The 19,516-nt window shown below is 41.2% G+C and overlaps 1 long non-coding RNA gene and 1 other non-coding gene across 2 annotated transcripts in view; one reads left to right on the top strand and one right to left on the bottom strand.

The window, feature by feature from the left end:
• Positions 1-2,772: 2,772 nt before the first annotated feature.
• Positions 2,773-2,844, bottom strand: TRNAT-CGU (transfer RNA threonine (anticodon CGU)). Its single transcript has one exon. It is a non-coding gene; the product is annotated as a tRNA-Thr (tRNA).
• A 194-nt stretch (positions 2,845-3,038) lies between these two features.
• The window catches only part of LOC137778656 (uncharacterized), a 46,040-nt gene continuing 29,562 nt past the window's right edge, over positions 3,039-19,516 (top strand). Inside the window, exons 1-2 of the long non-coding RNA XR_011076959.1 lie at positions 3,039-3,365; positions 4,720-4,812. This is a non-coding gene — a long non-coding RNA (uncharacterized lncRNA). The remainder of the gene's footprint in view (positions 3,366-4,719; positions 4,813-19,516) is intronic.

The following is a 19,516-nucleotide window of genomic DNA, read 5'->3' as shown; positions in this document are numbered from 1 at the left end:
GGGAAGGACAGGAAAATCTGTGTGGACAGCTAACCAGCTCCACAGATACTGGCCCGCCTGTTGGGGGCAGTGTGGTCTTTTTATTTTTAATGAGGAGGACTATTTGGGGATTTTTTTTTTTTTTTAATTATTGGGTTTTTTTTTTTTTATTTTTATTTATTTCTATTTATTTTTGGTTGTGTTGGGTGTTCGTTTCTGTGTGAGGGCTTTCTCTAGTTGTGGCAAGCAGGGGCCACTTTTCATCGCGGTGCACGGGCCTCTCACTGTCGCGGCCTCTCTTGTTGCAGAGCACAAGCTCCGGACGCGCAGGCTCAGTAGTTGTGGCTCACGGGCCTAGTTGCTCCGCGGCATGTGGGATCTTCCCAGACCAGGGCTCGAACCCTTGTCCCCTACATTGGCAGGCAGATTCTCAACCGCTGCGCCACCAGGGAAGCCTTGGGGATATTTTTAATAGGGAGGAACATAAGTGTACTTCTGTGTCACTTAAAAAAGAAATGATGAAACACTCCAGTGGAGAGCAGAGAACACTCAAGCATTTATATGACTTAATTCTGGATCGTTATAATTTGCCTGTGTTCTAATAGGTTCTCTTTGCCTTTGTGGGTTTTGGAGGTGATTCTGGGGGAAAAAAATTACACACGTAATACAATCATCTGGTAGAAAATCCCAACAATGTGAAAGTTCACAGGGTAAGAAGTGAAGGAATCCTTTCAACAGCTACCCCATCCTACTTCCCTCCAGAGAGGCAACAACTGTTATTGTTAGCAACCCCAAGTTCATGTGACAGATGTACAGTGAGGCCAAACAAACAGAAACGTCAGGGTTTAGAGCAGAGAAGGGTTTATCGCAGGGCCATGCAAGGAGACAGGTGGCTCGTGTCCCCCAAACCCCCAAAAACTCCCTGAAGGGTTTCAGCAAAGCGTTTTTAAAGGCCAAGTGAGGGAAGGGGGCCGCAGGGTACGGGACCAGCTCCTGTACGGGTCTCTGGTTGGTTGATGGTGAGGTAACAGGGCAGTGGCACAGGAGTTAACTTTATTAGTCCTTAGGCTCCAGGAGGCCTGGGGGCTACGTGCTCATGGTCATCAAGTAGTTAATATCTTCCATTTGGTGGGGGTTTTTCACATCTGTGAAACACTTTCACATCAAACACTTATCTAGGTACTTCAGAGAGGAGCTAAAGCAGAGGATGTGGGGGAAGGCTGCCCCGGGAAGGCCCCATAGGGTCCTGCTCCGTTACATTATTTTTGTGTGCATCCTTCTTCCCCCCTCCCCCCACACTCAGCGAGGTGTGGGCGGCATCAGCATCACTAAAACACCAATTAGAAACGCAGATTTTCCGGCTCCACCTCAGACGCACAGTCAGACCTCAATTTTAACATGATCCTCAGGCTGAAGTGTGAGAAGCACTGGTGCTCACTGTTTTTATATGCATTAACTCACATGTTTGTGTACATGCATACACACCTGCTCCTGGGTTTAGAATGTGGCTTTAGAATATAGCTCTCTTTAGCGGAATGGTTCTCAGTGGGTGGTCCCGGAACTAACACCGTCAGCATCACCTGGGAGCTTGTTAGAAATGCAAATGTCAAGCCCCACCGCTAACTAACAGAATGCAGACGCTCTGGGGGGGCTGAGGCCCAGCGCTCGGCATTTTACCTACGCCTCCAGGGGACGCTGATGAACTGCTCACAAGTGTGAGCGCTCTGCTGCAGAGGAGGACCTTTACCCCCCGCCGCTCCGATCCCCTTCGCATCCATCTCCCCCTCTCTCTGAGTGAACCCACCCTTGTTCACCGAGGTTGCCCCAGACTCCAGCTCCACTAGGCACACACCGAGAGTTCCATTAATGCTTTCTTCCAGTAGGAATCTCGCGCTGATACAGGTTTCCCCAATTTAGGTCAAGCTGGTTTCCAGATTATACAATATGCCAGCTCCTGGAGGTTGAGGTAATTGCATAACATCTTTAAATGCATTCGAGCAGCCCCGTGGTGATGCAAAGAAAACAGGTGCCATACGACGGTAGCTCCGTTTACTGAAGCCGCCTCTACAGCCAGTCTCTCGGCAGCTGCTTTACAAACGCCAGCGCTAACCAGAGATCCATTTTACTGGGGGGCAAACGGAGGCTCCGAGAGAGAGAGAGAGAGAGGAGAGAGCTTTAGATTTTCATGTCGGACCAGCTCCAAGTCTGGGCAGGATTTCCTCTCTAACGCAGTGCCTACAATGGATTTCCTTTTAAAAATAGCAAGCCAGACACCAGCTGACTCTGGGTGTGGGCTCAGTGTCAGGCAACGGCAGTTCTCTCATTAGTGTGGAAACAATTGGACTTTAATGTTCAGAAAAATGCTTAGTGGCTCTTGAACCAAGGGCCATCCGCTGTAGGTTTTTCTGCGCTAAAATCATTGCTCGGGCCACGGTTTTCACGTGACCTCCGGGGCCTTGGAGTTTAAGGCCCCCGCCCACCCGGAGCCCTCCTCCATCCCGCACAGGACGAGGCGTCCGGGGACTGCAGGGGGTACTGTCTGCAGGGAGCCAAACGCCCCGCGGGTCAAGTTGGCGGCACAGCAGTGCAGAGGCCGGACCACCCGAACTTTGACCTGCGCGGGCCGGAGAGAGCCTGAATTTAAACTGAGTGAAAACAGTTGGCTCCGTCGGCACCCAGGGGCGAAGATCTATTGATCAATACGGGATCCAGGAAGGGTAGAACGTCGATGATTACTCTCGAAAAGTTGTCCCACCCCTAAAAAGTCGCCCCTTGGAGGGAAAGGAGAACGCTAGGCACGGACGGGGTTCGAACCCGTGATCTTCGGTTTACGAGACCGACGCCTTACCACTTGGCCACCGCGCCTGCGTTACAATGGCGGCTCGGCGAGCCTCTATTCTGGCGCCACTCCCGTGCGCTCGCCCCACGGGCACGAGCGCGGGCCCCAGCGCACCCGCCCGGCCCCGCCCCTTCGCGGCGGCCGGCGGGGCGGGGCTCAAGCGTGCGCGCGCCGGCCGCTCGACGCGGACTCAGGGAAGCACAGTGGGCAGGGAGGTTCGTCCGCCCCTGTGTGTCCGAGTGCGGCTGGGGACCTCGTCTCCGGAGTCCCCAGAGTCCCCACAGGCTCGGCGGGAGGAACTCGTTTGGAGCTCGGGAGCGCTGAGGACGCTCGCAGGCATTTCAGAGCCTGGGGTTCGAATCCCAGCTCCACCAGAGAGACTCCGCGACTTTGGACAACCGGTCTCGGGGCCTCAGTTTCCCCTCTAGGGTGAGGCATCCAGGAGGCGGAGGAAAAGGTTGCGGTTCCTTTACTAGCCCGACCCCTCGGGCGGTCCACGGCTGCCCTGCATGGAGCTGACGCTCAACGAGGGTTGTTGAATGAATGTGTAAGTTTTCTGAAATAAAAAGCCCCAAAGCTCCTCTTCCCCCAGATTGCCACGGTTGAGCCCTGGGTGTGTGCCTGGCCCCGGGACCAGCAGTATCACTTGGGAGCTGGTTAGAAATGCAACTTCTCCGGCTCACCCCAGGCCTGCCCAATTAGACCTGCTGGGGGAGCCGGGCAATCTGGGCTTTAACAGGCTCTCCTCCAGGTGATGCCGCTGCGCGGGAAAGGCTGAGCCCCAATGCTCTAGACAATTGATACGCATATTCACATTTATGCATTCAAACGTGCCCTTTTATTTTTATTCAAATGGACTGACTTTAAAGTGCACTTTGATTCTCCATTAATTAATGCATGGATGTGTTAACTAATACAGTGGCTTGTAGTACTAAGTGATAGCATATATTATTTTTAAAATGAACAGTTTCTCTTATACATTAATGTGATGTGTACTATTACAATAATGCATCGTAAATTATATATACTGCATTATATACTATAATATAATGCATGGATGGGATACCTTATTCTCTTTAATAGCTGCACAGTTTCCCCATCCAGTGGCTCTATCACAGTTGATTTAATCAATTTCTGGGAGTAAGGCCTTGGGTTGTCTGCAGCTTTTTAGCTGCACAAAACTTTCTGCTACATGCACCTTTGCCGCCTGGTACCAGTGATGCTCGCAGGGTATAAGGAGACATAAATTAAGAATGTCCACAGCCCACTGTGCAAGTGTATAGGCAAATGGGAAACCTATACATGCCAGGAAGTTGTGTTCACCAAGTTGCTTTAAATGTCACGGTTTGGGCAGGTGACTGGAAAAGGCCCTGACATTTACCCTCAGACAGGAACTCTGAGATACTGTTCCCGGAGTGCTTGAGATCTATGTGCAAATCTCACTGCAGCTCCTTAATTTAAAAAAAAAAAAAAAAAAAAATTGAACATTTTCAGAATTAAAATGTATTACTGAGCATTGCCTTTGAATGGTTGATGATAAAATTGGTTCCATTGTCCCCCTCCATTTTTTGGTGTTCACTGAGTTGTTGGAATTATTGTGCAGAAGTGATAGGGCTTATAAAAAGTGAAAAGAGATTAGCAAATGAGAGAACATCACATGTAAGCTGAGCCCAGAACTAACTGGCAGGTGGAATGGAAATGAGATTCTAACAGGTGCTTTTTTCAGCTTTGTCTTCTGAGGGGAGGGGGTGGATTGAATGATAGAGGTGCATCTGTATCTTGATGGGCAGGTGGGATGCCTGAGGTACGCAGGGTCTGGGGTGTCCTGAGGGAGGCTGGCCCTGTGACCTTCTGTGAGCCCTAAAGTAGAGAACACAGGTCTGATCCTACTTATCTCACAGGTGTAAGGAGCCCTGAGAAGCCACAAATCTTGGACACCTGGATGGAGGATCTGTCTTTCCTGGCCCCAGCGTCTTAGAGAGGTACCTGCACAGGTAGGTCTTCAAAAAGTATTGTAGAGGAAATAAACATGCGATTCCTTTCAGTGTGGTCCTCCCTGTGGTTCTGGAGAACCTCCTTGGCCAGTGCCCTCCAGCTACGGTGCCAGCAGAGTCCTGGTGCTGAACTTCCTAGATAAGCCCTTCCCCGAGATTTTTAATCTGGTGCCCACTGCACTCAAGACTAAGAAATCTGTGAATTCACCAAAAGTGTATGTAAAATGTGTGTGTATGTGTGTGTTTCTGGGAAAGGGATGTCACAGTTTTTATCAGGTTTTCAGAAAGGCTTGCTGAGGGTCCTAGAAACCTTCAAGCCTTTTTACTCCCTCACTCCTCTGAAATGATTCACCCGAACCCCACTGAAATGCAGTGGGTCTAAAAGTGATTAACCACAGTTGAGGCTGCTTGAAAAAATGAAGGTGTCTTGGAGGCACTGTCTCCTTCCAGGCAGGACTCCTGCGGCCACCGGCTCCTCTGTCGGGGCCCCCCTCAACACCCTCACCCCTGCTTGCGGCCTGCCACCCCGCCTCCCCACCCCTCCCCAGCAAGGGCTGCATCCATTTCAGCAGCACTTCACAGTGTGTGAAGGGCTTTCACCTGCGTTAGCTCCATGGCGCCTTGGTTGTGGCCTAGCACGCTCGGCACTTGAACCTGCCCATCTTGGGAAGATGCAGATGGACCCTGCAGCGGGGCTGAGATTCTGCCTTTCTCACAACCTCCCAGGCTGTGCTGGTGTTGCTGGTCGGGGCCCTCGCTTTGAGAACCACTGCTTTAAAGTGTTCTTGCAGAAATTAATTTTCTTGCAGAGGAGGGAAGAAAAACCCCTCAGGCTTGGATATTTAGGTCACCTGAGGTGACGACAGCAGGCTTTTCTCTGATAACCTAAATCAAGACTTTGCCTGAAGAAGGCTCCCTTAGCTACTCACAGCATCCCTGCGGCTGCAGTGGTTGGTGACGGACAGTTTAGAACCCAGAGCCAGAGGCCACAGCCCCCTGTCATTGCTTTATCTCATAAATTCAGGGTTTTAGAGCAGGCTTGATGGGGCCAGGCAGGTTATATGAACCTGTGAATTGAATGCGTGGAGGACACATGGAATAAGGGGCCGAGGACCAGGTGATGTGGTGCCATTGTACATTCCTGCCAGAAATACATGCGTTCTAGTTGGGTCACATCTTTCAATTCCTGTCTTTTATTTTTTTATTATTATTATTTTTATTGAAGTATAGTTGGTTTACAATGTTGTGTTAGTTTCAGATGTATAGCAAACTGATTAATTTTATATATATATATCTCTTTTTCAGATTCTCTTGCATTATAGGTTATTACAAGATACTGAATATAGTTCCCTGTGCTATACAATAGGTCCTTGTTGGTTATCTGTTTTATATATAGTAGTGTGTATCTGTTAACCCCAAAATCCTAGTTTATCCCTTCCCGCCTCTTTCCCCTTTGATAACCATAAGTTTGTTTTCTATGTCTGTGCGTCTATTTCTGTTTTGTAAATAAGCTCATTTGTGTCATTTTTTTTAGATTCCACATATAAATGATATATAATATTTGTCTTTGTCTTACTTTGCTTAGTATGATCATCTCTGGGTCCATTTGTCTTTTTTATTTTAGCTACTCTAGTGGGTATGTGGTGGTACCTCATTTTAATTTGCATTTCCCTGATGACTAATGATGTTAAGCACTTTTTCATGCGCTCATTGGCCATTTGTTACATCGTCTTTTTTATTTATCTCTTTATTTTTGGCTGCATCGGGTCTTAGTTGCGACACGCAAGATCTTTCATTGTGGGATGTGGGCTCTCTAGTTGATGTGCGCGGGTCAGTAGTTGCAGTGCATGGGCTTAGTTGCCCTGTGGCGTGTGGGAATCTTAGTTCCCCGACCAGGGATCCAACCTGCGTCCCGTGCATTGAAAGGCAGATTCTTAACCACTGGACCACCAGGGAAGTCCCTGTTACATCTTTTGTGAAATGTCTGCTCAAATCTTTTGCCCATTTTTATAGCATGTTTGCCTTCCTATTTTTGTTTTTAAACCCAGTCCTTTTTTTTTTTTTTTTTTAATAAATTTATTTGTTTTATTTTTGGCTGTGTTGGGTCTTTGTTGCTGCACGCAGACATTCTCTAGTTGTGGCGAGTGGGGGCTACTCTTCATTGCCGTGCATGGGCTTCTCATTGCGGTGGCTTCTCTTGTTGTGGAGCACGGGCTCTAGGCGCGCGGGCTTCAACAGTTGTGGCACGCGGGCTCAGTAGTTGTGGCTCACGGGCTTAGTTGCTCCACGGCATGTGGCATCTTCCTGGAGTAGGGCTTGAACCCATGTCCCTTGCATTGGCAGGTGGATTATTGACCACTGCACCACCAGGGAAGCCCACCTTCCTATTTTTGAATCATCAGAGTTCGTTGTATGTTCTGGACACAAGTCTTTTTTCAGATATACGCATTGTTAGTATTTTCTTCTACTTGGTGGCTTGCCTTTGCATGTTCTCAGTGGGGTCTCTCAAAGTGCAGAAGTTTTTAATTTTGATGAAGTCCAATTTATCAATGTTTTTCTTTTATGCTTTTTTGTGTCCTAAGAAAGCTTTGTCTACCTAGGTCACAAAGGTTTTCTCCAAGAATTTTTATCATTTTAACTTTTATGTTTAGGTCTAGGATCCATTTTGAGTTAATTTTTGTGTATGGTGTGAGGTTGGGCTTGATGTCCATTTTTTCCCATATCCAGCACCACTTGTTGAAATGATTATCCTCTCTCCATTCACCTGCCGTGGTACCTTTGTTAAAATTCACTTGACCGTGTACGTGTGGTCTGTTCCTGTGGTTTGTGTTCCATTGATCTGTATATCTATCTGTATGCCAATTACCACACAGTCTTTGATTGTATTTTATGGAGAGTACTGAAATCACGTATTGTAAATCCTCCACATTTGTTCTTCTTTTACAAAACTGTTTTGCCTATTCTAGTCCTTTGTTTCCGTATGATTTTCTGTATACTTTTTAGAATCAGCTCATCGGTTTCTACAAAATGCCTGCTCGGATTTTGATTGCGATTGTAGTGAAGCTATAATTGAATTTGGGGGAAATTAATGTCTTAACACTATTGAGTCCCCCCATCTATGAATATTTCAGTTGTTTGTTGCTGGTGCCTATAAGTCTTGGATTCTAAATTCATTTTGTTGGCATTTCATCATGTGAGATTTCTGTGATTTTCAGTGGAAGAGCAGCTAGAAAGTTCGTGGTACCTGTGTTTACCTTCTTTTGGCACTCCATCCAAGCAGGAATCCCTGCCACATAGAGGCAGTGTCTAGGCCCCTGCAGAACATAGCAAGGTGAGGACTGAAGCAGGATGTGTTGCCTGTGTAACCTCTGAAAAACTGAAGGTCTCCCAGCTTGGAAAGAGAGGCAGTAGTTTTTTCAACTCCCTTTCACAAATAATGCCAACCAGACAGAAAATGGTACAAAGATGAATTCTGCAGAAAAATTACAGCTGTATAGAATGCCCTGATATCACCTCATCAAGTCAATCTTAGAACCTCTAACCCTGGAAAAATAAGTTTAAATTGGTTCATTCCAGAACCAGAATAAGATCAAGTTGGCAGCTACGAACAATAAAAAGTTTTGTTCTTTCTCTTCCCCCCCCCCCTTTTTTTTTTTCTTTCAGATACACTCTGAAAAGGTCAACCAGATTATCTGAGGCACAAACATTAGTGTGCAGAGTTGGTGACGGTTTTATGGATATAAAAAGCAGTCGACAGTAACAGGATAAATCGCTGTTTCTCTTATTACTTGTCCTGCATTAGGTGGAGGACTCCCACCCTCTCAGCTCTCAATTCCCTCCTCTCTCTCCTCCTCCTTTTCGAGGTGACCACTCTTAGGAGTTTTTTTTGGATCTTCCCACATCTTTTTCTGTTGGTATGTGTTTATACATAGGAAATGTAGTGTTTTGGGGGGGATGTTCTCCCCAACAAATGGTACATATTGTGCATATTTTGTAAACATGTCTTCTTTTTGATTTTAACTCTACAAAGCATCAGAGGTCTAACCATGTCATTCCCTATGGCTCTAGCTCATTCCTTTTAACTGCTGTGTTCTAGTCTGCTTGGGGGACTGTAGCACAGTTTTAATAAATCCCCTATTGCTGGCCACCTAGGTTGTTTCCAAGTTTTCTTCATTACAAGCAGAGCTGCTCTTGCATCTTTGCACGTGGCTCCCAGTGCACACATGTGGAAGGTTCTTTAGCATAGATGTCAGGGTCATTGCTTTCCTAAGATAACGTTCTGCCGTACTGTAGCAGCCTTAAGCAAACAGTGCTGCAAGCATCTGCTTGCCGGTGAGTGAGCCGGCCATCAGTGCTACTGGGCTACGGGAGTTGCATTTGCTCTTGCTTGAGGCTCTCATTTTCAACTTTGTGCAGAGTTGGTTTGGATGAGGTAGAAACAATCAGCCACACACTTTGTGTGATGTCTTGGCCGAGGTCCACCCAATGTGGTGGAGACGTGTTATGGGTGTGAGTGTGTTGGTATCAAACAGAACAAATTCCTTTGGTTTCCAGTATTACGAGCTTGTAAGTAACATTATGTGAATGTCCCAAATGGGTTCCTTCACATATGTTGCCACTTTGTATAAAGTAGTACCAGCATCTCACGTGAATGATACATGGTGTGTGTTTATTAGTACCGCAAAGAATCATTTATTTTCCTTTAGGTTTATTCATAGTATATGATATTTCAAAAACTCAAACCTTTACTCATTAACCAGGAAGTCATTCTGATAGACAGACATACAGACAGATAGATAGATAGATAGATAGATAGGATGGATGTTGACCTTTTCCTAGGCCTTGTATTTTAAGATCATTGTTACATAAGTGACACTTGATCTAATGGGTTTCAAAAATTTTTTTTTAGCCGTTGCAAAGTTTTGGAGAATTTATGCTTGTTATTGGGGCATCTTCCAATATACACCCCCCCCCCCCGCCTTTTAAAGCTAGGAGTTGAAGCAGTATATACATGGTTAAAGATGAAATATATGTTATGAAGTTAAAAGTAACTATTTAAAGATGTCATCTCCCATCATCAGATGCCAATTATCCTATCCCCAGCTTTTGACGTAGGAGGTGATTATTCCCAGGGATGTTCTTGGCAACTTGAAAAGATAAATGGGTGGAAGGAAACGAGAGCAAATGTGATGATAAATTTACTTACAGAGCAGAACCTACCTTTTGCATTTTCCCCTCGTGGTTTCACTTTAGTGCTGTAAAACTGTACATATACACGTAAAACTTAGGTAGAAAAATGTTGAACGTGAAAGACGACCTTTTCGCTTTTTCCTTGTTCCATTATGGACAAGTTAGAATTGCTTTTCTGGAAACATGAGTAAGATTTTATTGGAAACATTTTGCTGTTCTTCTCTCTCCTTTCATGGTTCTTAAAAAGCTGTCACTGTGTTTTCTTGTGATGCTTTCTGTCTCTGTAACTGCTCGTTGGACCAACTAGAGGCCTTGGAAGTGTGAACGGTTCCTCTGGCGTTTACCTCTGTTTGTTTGCCAGTTGTCACGGTATATTAGTGAGTGCTATTTAATCCCATGCTAGCTCTAAAAATAACACGATGGGAAATATCTAGAGAAAGTTTAAACACTACATCCAGATCTCAGCTTATCTCAAATAAAAGCCACTAGTTCCATTCAGGTAAAAACACCTGTAGAAATCCAGGGTGGCTTTTTTCTTTTGAATTGGGGTTTTGGTTTTTGGTTTTTGGTTGTTTCTTCCTGTCATTTTGTAATCCATCTCCCCCACCCTCCAACAACCATTCTGCTTTCTGTCACTATCTGTTAGTTTGCATATCCTAGAATTTTATATAAATGGACTAGAAACAGTGTGTATTCTTTTTCTTTTTTTAAAAAATTGGGGACTTCCGTGGCAGTGCAGTGGTTGAGACAGCATGCTTCCAATGCAGGGGGGCACAGTTTGGATACCTAGTCGGAGAACTAAGATCCCCCGTGCCGCGTGGTGCAGCCAAAACAATATATATGTAAAATTGAAGTATAGTTAATTTACAGTGTTAATTACTGCTGTACAGCAAAGTGATTCAGTTATATATATATATATATATATATACACACACACATACATTCTTTTTAAAAAAATATTCTTTTCCATTGTGGTTTATCATAGGATATTGAATATAGTTCTCTGTGCTATATAGTAGGAACTTGTTGTTTTATGTATTCTTTTCCTGGCTTCTTTCATTCAGTGTAATTATTTCAAGACCCATCCATGTTGTACATTATTGTGAACCAAGAGTTCGTTCCTTGTTACTTATGAGTGGTATGGACATTTGAGTTGTTTGCAGTTTGGGGCTATTACAAATAAAGCTACTATGAACATTTGTGTACCAACCTTTGAAAGGACATTAAAAAGCTTTCCTTCCTTTTGGGTGAATACATAGGAGTGGAATGCCTGGATCAGATGTTTATATTTTTAGGAAACTGACTGTTTTCCAGAGTGGTTGTGCCATTTTGCATCCCCACTGGCAGTGTAGGAGAGTTCCAGTTCCTCCACATTCTCATCAACATGTGGTATGGTTAGTCTTTTTAATTTAATTTAGCCATTCTAACAGGTGGGCAGTGCTATTTCATTGTTTTAGTTTGCATTTCTCTAATGACTAATGAAGTTGAGCATTTTTTCATGTGTTTATCTACTATTCATCTGTCTTCTTTGGAGAAGTGTTCATACGCCTTATGCATTTTTTATTGGGTTGTTTTTTGTTCGTTTTTTTTTTGGCCGTGACACGTGACTTGTGGGCTCTTAGTTCCCTGACCAGGGATCGAACCCATGCCCCCTGCAGTAGAAGTGCGGAGTCTTTTTTTTTTTTTAATAAATTTATTTATTTATTTATTTTTGGCTGCGTTGGTCTTCGTTGCTGCGCGTGGGCTTTCTCTAGTTGCGGCAAGTGGGAGCTACTCTTCGTTGTGGTGTGTGGGCTTCTCATTGCGGTGGCTTCTCTCTTTGTGGAGCACGGGCTCTAGGTGCGTGGGCTCAGTAGTTGTGGCACGCCGGCTCAGTAGTTGTGGCGCACAGGCTTAGTTGCTCTGCAGCATGTGGGATCTTCCTGGACCAGGGCTCCAACCCGTGTCCCCTGCATTGGTAGGCAGATTCTTAACCACTGCGCCACCAGGGAAGTCCCAAGGAAGTGCAGAGTCTTAACCACTGGACCGCCAGGGAAGCCCCCTCATTATTGAATTTTGAAAGTTCTTGATATATTCTGGATACAAATCCTTTATCAGATATATGATTTCCAAATATTTTCTCCCCCGTGTGGCTCTTTTCCTTCTCTTAACAGTGTTCTTTTAAGAGCAGAAGTTTTAAATTTTGATAAAATCCGATTTATCTATTTGTTCCCCTTTGCATCATTCTTTTCTTGTTATATCTAAGAAACTTTGCCTAACTCAAAGTAACAATGGTTTTTTCCTATGTTTTCCTCTAGAAGTTTTATAATTTGAGTTTTTACATTTAGGTCAATGACCCATTTATAGTTAAATTTGTATATATTGTGGGTTATGAATGGAAGTTTGCTTTTTTGTATATAGATATAAAATTGTTCCAGTGTCTTTTGTTGAAAAGACCATCCTTTCTCCACTGAATTGCCTTTGCACCTTTGTTGAAAATAAGTTTTCCACATATGTGTGGGTCTATTTCTGGGCTCTATTTTGTTCCATTGATCTATTTGTCTATTTTTACACCAGTTCCACACTATCTTAATTAATGCAGGTTTATAATAAGTCTTGAAATCAGGTAGTGTTAGTATTCCAACTTTGTCCTTCCTTTTGACTATTCTAGTTCCTTTATATTTCCATGTGAGTTTTAGAATCTGGTAACAATTTATACAAGAAGCCTATCGGGATTGCATTAAATCTTTAGGTCAGTTTGGAGAGAACTGGCGTATTGACACAACCGAGTCCTCCAGTCCCTGGACGTGATATATCTCTTGATTTATTTAGGTCTTCTTTAATTTCTCTCAGCAGTGTTTTTGTCATTCCCAGTGTACACACCTTTCACGTATTTTGTCAGATTTATTTTTCATATTTTGGAGTATATTATAAATGATATTATTTTAAAATTTCAAGTCCTGATTGTTCATTACTGGTAGATGGAAATGCACTTGAATTTTTTGTATTGGCCTGCTATTCTGCCACCTTGTTAAACTCGCTTATTAGTAGTCTTTTGGTAGATTCCTTCAGATTTCTATATAGGCAATCGTGTAATCTGTGAATAGTGACAGTTTTACTTCTTCCTTTCCAATCTGAATCCTTTTTATTTATTTTTCTTGCCTTATTGTCTAGAACTTCCAGTATAATGTTGAGTAGAAGTGGTGAGAGAGGACATTCTTAGTTTATTTCTGATCTTAAGGAGAAAGCATTCAGTCTTTCAGTATTAGGCATGGTGTTCCCTGTGGGTTTGTCATAGATGGGCTTTATCAGGTTAGGAAGTTCCCTTTTATTCCTAATTGGTGAGGGATTTTTAAAAAAATCAGGAATGAATGTCAGCTTTTTTCAAATGCTTCTTCTGTGTCTATTAAGATGATCATGGTTTTACATTTTTTTAGTTTGTTAATATGGTAAATTACACTGATTGATTATTCAAACATTAAACCATCCTTACATTCCTTGGACCAACTCCACTTGGTTAGGATATATTATCCTTTTTATATATTGTTGGATTCAGTTTTCTAAAATTTGTTTAGAAATGTTCTATGTTCCTGAAGGATACTGGTCAGTAATGTACTTTTCTAGTAATGTCTTTGTCTGGCTTTGGTGTCAGGGTAATACTGGCATCATAGAATAAGTTGGGAGGTATTGCCTCCTTTTCAGTTTTCTAGAAGAGTTTGCATATAACTGGTATTGTTTATTTCTTAAATGATTGGTAGAATTCACCAGGAAAGCCATCTGGGCCTGCGGTTTCCCTTATGAAAAGGTTTTCCACTATTAATTTAACTTTTTTAAAAAATAGATATAGGGTTAATCAGGTTATTTATTTCTTAAGTGAACTTCATGGTTTGACTTTCAAGGAATTGTTTCATCTAAGTTGTTGAATTTATTGACATAAAGTTTTTCATAATATTGCCTTATTATCCATTTCATATTTGTAGAATCTGTAGTGATGTCACCTCTCTCATTCCTGATATTGGTAATTTGTGTCCTCTTGCTTTGTTTTCCTGATTTGTCTGGTGGAGGTTTATCAATTTTACTGATCTCCAGGGACCAGTTTCTACTTCTGTTGATTTTTCTGTATTGCTTTTCTGTTTATTTCATTGACTTCTGCTCTGGCCTTTATTATTTACTTTCTTCTATTTTAGGTTTAATTTGCTTTTCTTTTTCTAGTTTTTTTTTTTTTTTTTTTTTTAGGGTGGACACTGAGGCCATTGATTTGAGAACTTTTTTTTTTTTCTAATAAAGGCATTTAGTGCTATAAAAGTTCTCTTCAGATACCACTTTAGCAGGTTATCACGCCACTTGATATATTGTGTTTTTATTTTCATTCAGTTCAAAATACTTATTTTCTCCTTTGGCTTATTTTTTTTGTCCCACAGGTTACACAAAAGTGTGTTATTTTCTAAATATTTGGGGATTTTCAAAAGGATCTTCCTTTTATTAATTCCTACTTTAACTTCACTGTGGTTGGGGAACATGTGCTGTTGAAAAGAATGTGTATTCTCTTGTTGGGTGAAGTGTTGTATAAATGTCAATAAGGTCAAGTTGGCTGCTAGTATCGTTTTTTTTTTTTGTTTCTTTTTTAAATCCTTACTGATTTTCTGTTGACTTGTTCAATCAATTACTGAGAGAGGGTATTGACATCTTTGGCTGTAATTATGGATTTGTCTGTCCCTCCCTGAATTTCTGTAATTTTTTTGTTTCATGTAGTTTGAATTTGTTGTTAGGTGCATAAACTTTTAGCATTCTTTTGACTTCTTAATGAATTTATCATTATGAAATGACCTTGTTTAGTAATATTCTTTGTCCTGAAATCTCTGAAATTTTGTCTTATATAAATATAGCCATTCCAATAATTGATTAGTATTAGCATAGTATAGCTTTTTCTACGTGCTTCCTTTTAACCTATATCTGTGTTTTTGTATTTAAGGCGTGTTTCTCATAGGCAGTATAGAGTTGAGTTTTGCTTTTATAGCCATTCTGAAAATCTCTGCCTTTTAATTGAATTATTTAGACCATTTACATTTAATGAGACAATTGATATGAGTAAGTTTAAATTTATCATCTTGCTACTTGTTTTCTATTTGTCCCATCTGTTTTTCCTTCCCTTTTCTCTCTTTTTATACAGCTTTGATTTTGTTAGTTTTTATAGTTCCATTTATCACCTTGTTTGATTTATTAGCTATCACTCTGTTTTTTGGTTTTTGTTTTTAATTTAGTGTTTGCTGTAGGATTCATTATACATATCTTTAACTTATCACTGTCTACCATTAAGTGATATTATACCACTTAACATATAACGTAAACATTTTACAATAATATGCTCCCATTCTCTCTACCTGACCTTTATGTTTTTGTTTTCATATATTTTACTTTTACATATGTTATAAAGCCCATACAACATTTGTTGTTAATTTTGTTTAAATAGTCAGTTAACCTTTAGGAGATTTAAATACTAAAAAAAACTGTCATATACTTATTACATAGTTACCATTTCTGGTGTTCTTCATTTCTTTGTGTATATCCAGACTTCCATCTGGCACTGTTTTCCTTCTGCCTGAAGTCTTCCTTTAACATTTCTTCTTATAAGAATCTGAAGACAGTGAATTGTTGCAGCTTTTGTATGTCTGAGAAAGTCTTGCCTTCATTTTTTTTTCATAAATTTATTTTTTATTTTTATTTATTTTTGGCTGTGTTGGGTCCTCGTTGCTGCGTGTGGCTTTCTCTAGTTGCGCTGAGCAAGGGCTAGTCTTCGTTGTGGTGCACAGGCTTCTCATTGCGGTGGCTTCTTTTTGTTGCGGAGCACGGGCTCTAGGCACGGGGACTCAGTAGTTGTGGCACGTGGCTCTAGAGCGTAGGCTCAGTAGTTGTGGCGCACGGGCTTAGTTGCTCCATGGCATGTGGGATCTTCCCGGACCAGGGCTCAAACCCGTGTCCCCCGTATTGGCAGGCGGATTCTTAACCCCTGTGCCACTAAGAAAGACCCTGCCTTCATTTTTGAGAGATACTTTTGCATGTTATAGAACTCTAGGTTGACAGATTTCTTTCAGAATTTTAAAGGTGGTACTCCACTACCCTGTATCATTTCCAACAAATCTGCCATCATCCTTATCTTTGCTCCATTATTTATAATGTGTCTTTTCCCCGTCTGCTTTTTAAAAACCTATTTAATGGTGATAAAATACACATAACATAAATTTTACCATTGTAACCATTTTTAAGTGTACAATTCAGTGGCATTAAGAAATTCACATTGTGTAACCATCATCATTAATCATCTCCAGAACTATTTGCATCTTGTAAAACTGCAACTCTGTACTCACTAAACAGTAACTCTCTATTTTCCCCTACAGCAGTCCCTGGTAACAACCATTCTACTGTCTGTGTGTGAATTTGATTACTCTAGGTATCTCATATGAGTGGAAGCATACAGTATTTAAAAAATACTTTTTAAAATTGAGGTATAGTTGATGTACAACATTATACAAGTTTCAAATGTACAACATAGTGATTCACAATTTTTAAAGGTTATACTCCATTTATAGTTATTATAAGATATTAGTTATATTCCCTGTGTCTTATAATATATCCTTATAGTTTATTTATTTTATACCTAATAGTTTGTACTTCTTGTTCTCCTACCCATGTCTTGCCCCTTCCCTCTTCACTGTCACCACTGGTAACCACTAGTTTGTTCTCTGTATCTGTGAGTCTGTTTCCTTTTTGTTATATTTACTAGTTTGTTTTATTTTTCATATTCCATACGTAAGTGATATCATACAGTATTTGTCTTTGTCTGACTTATTTCACTTAGTGCCTCCAAGTCCATCCATGTTGTTGCAAATGGCAAAATAACATTCTTTTTTATGACTAAGTAGTATTCCATTGTATACATACACCACATCTTTTTTTAAAATTAATTAATTAATTTATGGCTGCGTTGGGTCTTTGTTGCTGTGCGTGGGCTTTCTCTAGTTGTGGCGAGCAGGGGCTATCTTCGCTGCAGTGTGTGGGCTTCTCATTGTGGTGGCTTCTTGTTGCAGAGCACAGGCACTAGGAGTGTGGGCTTCAGTAGTTGTGGCATTTGGGCTCAGTAGCTGTGGCTCACAGGCTCTAGAGCGTAGGCTCAGTAGTTGTGGTGCACGGGCTTAGTTGCTCCGCGGCATGATTTTGGATATATACCCAGTAGTGGAATTGCTGGATCATATGGTAGTTCTGTTTTTAGTTTTTTGAGAAACTGCTATACTGTTTTACACAGTGGCTGCACCAATTTACATTCCCACCAACAGTACACAAGGGTTCCCTTTTCTCCACGTCCTCGCCAACATTTGTTATTTGTGGTCTTTTTAATGATAGCCTTTCTGACAGGCGTGAAGTGATATCTCACTGTGGTTTTAATTTGCATTTCTCTGATGATTAACGATGTTGAGCATCTTTTCCTGTGCCTGGGCCATCTGTATGTCTTCCTTGGAAAAATGTCTATTCAGGTCTTCTGCCCATTTTTTAATTGGGTTGTTTGTTTTTTTGATATTGAGTTGTATGAGCTGTTTATATATTACAGATATTAACCCCTTATTGGTCATAGCATTAGCAAATATTTTCTCCTATTCAATGGGTTGTCTTTTTATTTTGTCAATGGTTTTCTTTGCTGTGCAAAAGCTTTTAAGTCTCCTTAGGTCCCATTTGTTTATTTTTATTTCCTTTGCTTTAGGAGACAGATCCAAAAAAATATTGGTTTGATTTATGTTGAAGAGTTTTCTGCCTATGTTTTCTTCTAGGATTTTTATGGTTTCTGATCTTACATTTAGGTCTTTAATACATTTCAAGTTTATTTTTGTATATGGTGTGAGGAAATGTTCTAATTTCATTCTTTTATGTGTAGCTGTCCAGTTTTCCCAGCACCACTTATTGAAGGGAATGTCTTTTCTCCATTGTATATTCTTGTCTCCCTTGTCATAGATTAATTGACCATAAGTGTATGGGTTTATTTCTGGGCTCTCTATTCTATTCCATTGATCTATGTGTCTGTGATTGTGCCAGTATCATACTGTTTTGATTATTGTAGTTTTGTAGTATAGACTGAAGTCAGGGAGCATGATTCCTCCAACTCTGTTCTTCTTTTTCAAGATTGTTTTGGCTATTTTGGGACTTCTGTCGCCATAAAAATGCCCTTGGTATTTTGATAGGGAATCTGTCAATTGCCTTGGGTAGTATGGTCATTTTAACAATACTGATTCTTCCAATCCATGAACACAGTCTATCTTTTTTAAAAAATTACTTTTATTTTATTTTATTTTATTTTACTTATTTATTTGGTTGTGTTGGGTCTTAGTTGCAGCTCATGGGCTCCTTAGTTGTGGCTCACGGGTTCCTTAGTTGTGGCTTACGGGCTCCTTAGTTGTGGCATGGGAACTCTTAGTTGTGGCATGCATGTGGGATCTAGTTCCCGGACCAGGGATTAAACTCGGGCCCCCTGCATTGGGAGCACAGTGTCTTAACCACTGTACCACCACGGAAGTCCCCATGGCATATCTTTTGATCTGTTTGTCATCTTCAGTTTCTTTCATCAGTGTCTTATAATTCTCTGAGTTGAGGTCTTTTACCTCCTTAGGTAGGTTTATTCCTAGGTATTTTATTCTTTTTGATGCAGTGGTAAGTGGGCTTGTTTTCTTAATTTCTCTTTCTGATAGCTCATCGTTAGTGTATAGAAGTGCAACAGATTTCTGTATATTAATTTTGTATCCTGTGACTTCATCAGATTCATTGATGAGTTCTAGTAGTTTTCTGGTGGTGTCTTTAGGATTTTCTATGTATAGTATCATATCATCTACAAACTTTGATAGTTTTACTTCTTTCCAATTTGGATTCGTTTTATTTCTTTTTCATCTGTGATTGCTGTGGCTAGGACTTCCAATACTATGTTGAATAAAAGTAGTGAGAGTGGGTATCCTTGTCTTGTTCCTGATCTTAGAGGAAATGCTTTCAACTTTTCATCACTGAGTATGATGTTAGCTGTGGGCTTGTCATATATCACCTCTATTATGTTGAGGTATGCTTCCTCTATGCCCACTTTCTGGAGAGATTTTATCATAAATGGACGTTGAATTTTGTCAGAAGCTTTTTCTGCATCTATTGAGATGATCATATGATTTTTATTCTTCAGTTTGTTATTGCGGTGTATCATATTGATTGATTTGTGGATATTGAAAAATCCTTGCATCCCTGGGGTAAATCCCACTTGATCATAGTATATGATCCTTTTAATGTATTGCTGGATTTGGTTTGCTAACATTTTGTTGAGGATTTTGCATGTATGTTCATCAGTGATATTGGCCTCTAATTTTCTTTCTTTCTTTTTTTTATATCTTTGTCTGGTTTGGGTGTCAGGTTGATGCTGGCCTCATAGAATGAGTTTGGAAGTGTTCCTTCCTCTGCAGTACTTGGAGTAGTTTCAGAAGGATAGGTGTTAACTCTTCTTTAAATGTTTGGTAGC

The sequence above is a fragment of the Eschrichtius robustus genome, chromosome 16, assembly GCF_028021215.1.
Source record: "Eschrichtius robustus isolate mEscRob2 chromosome 16, mEscRob2.pri, whole genome shotgun sequence".
NCBI lineage: Eukaryota > Metazoa > Chordata > Mammalia > Artiodactyla > Eschrichtiidae > Eschrichtius > Eschrichtius robustus.
Note: the sequence above shows the minus strand (reverse complement) of the source record. Positions and strands in the feature narration are given on the sequence as shown.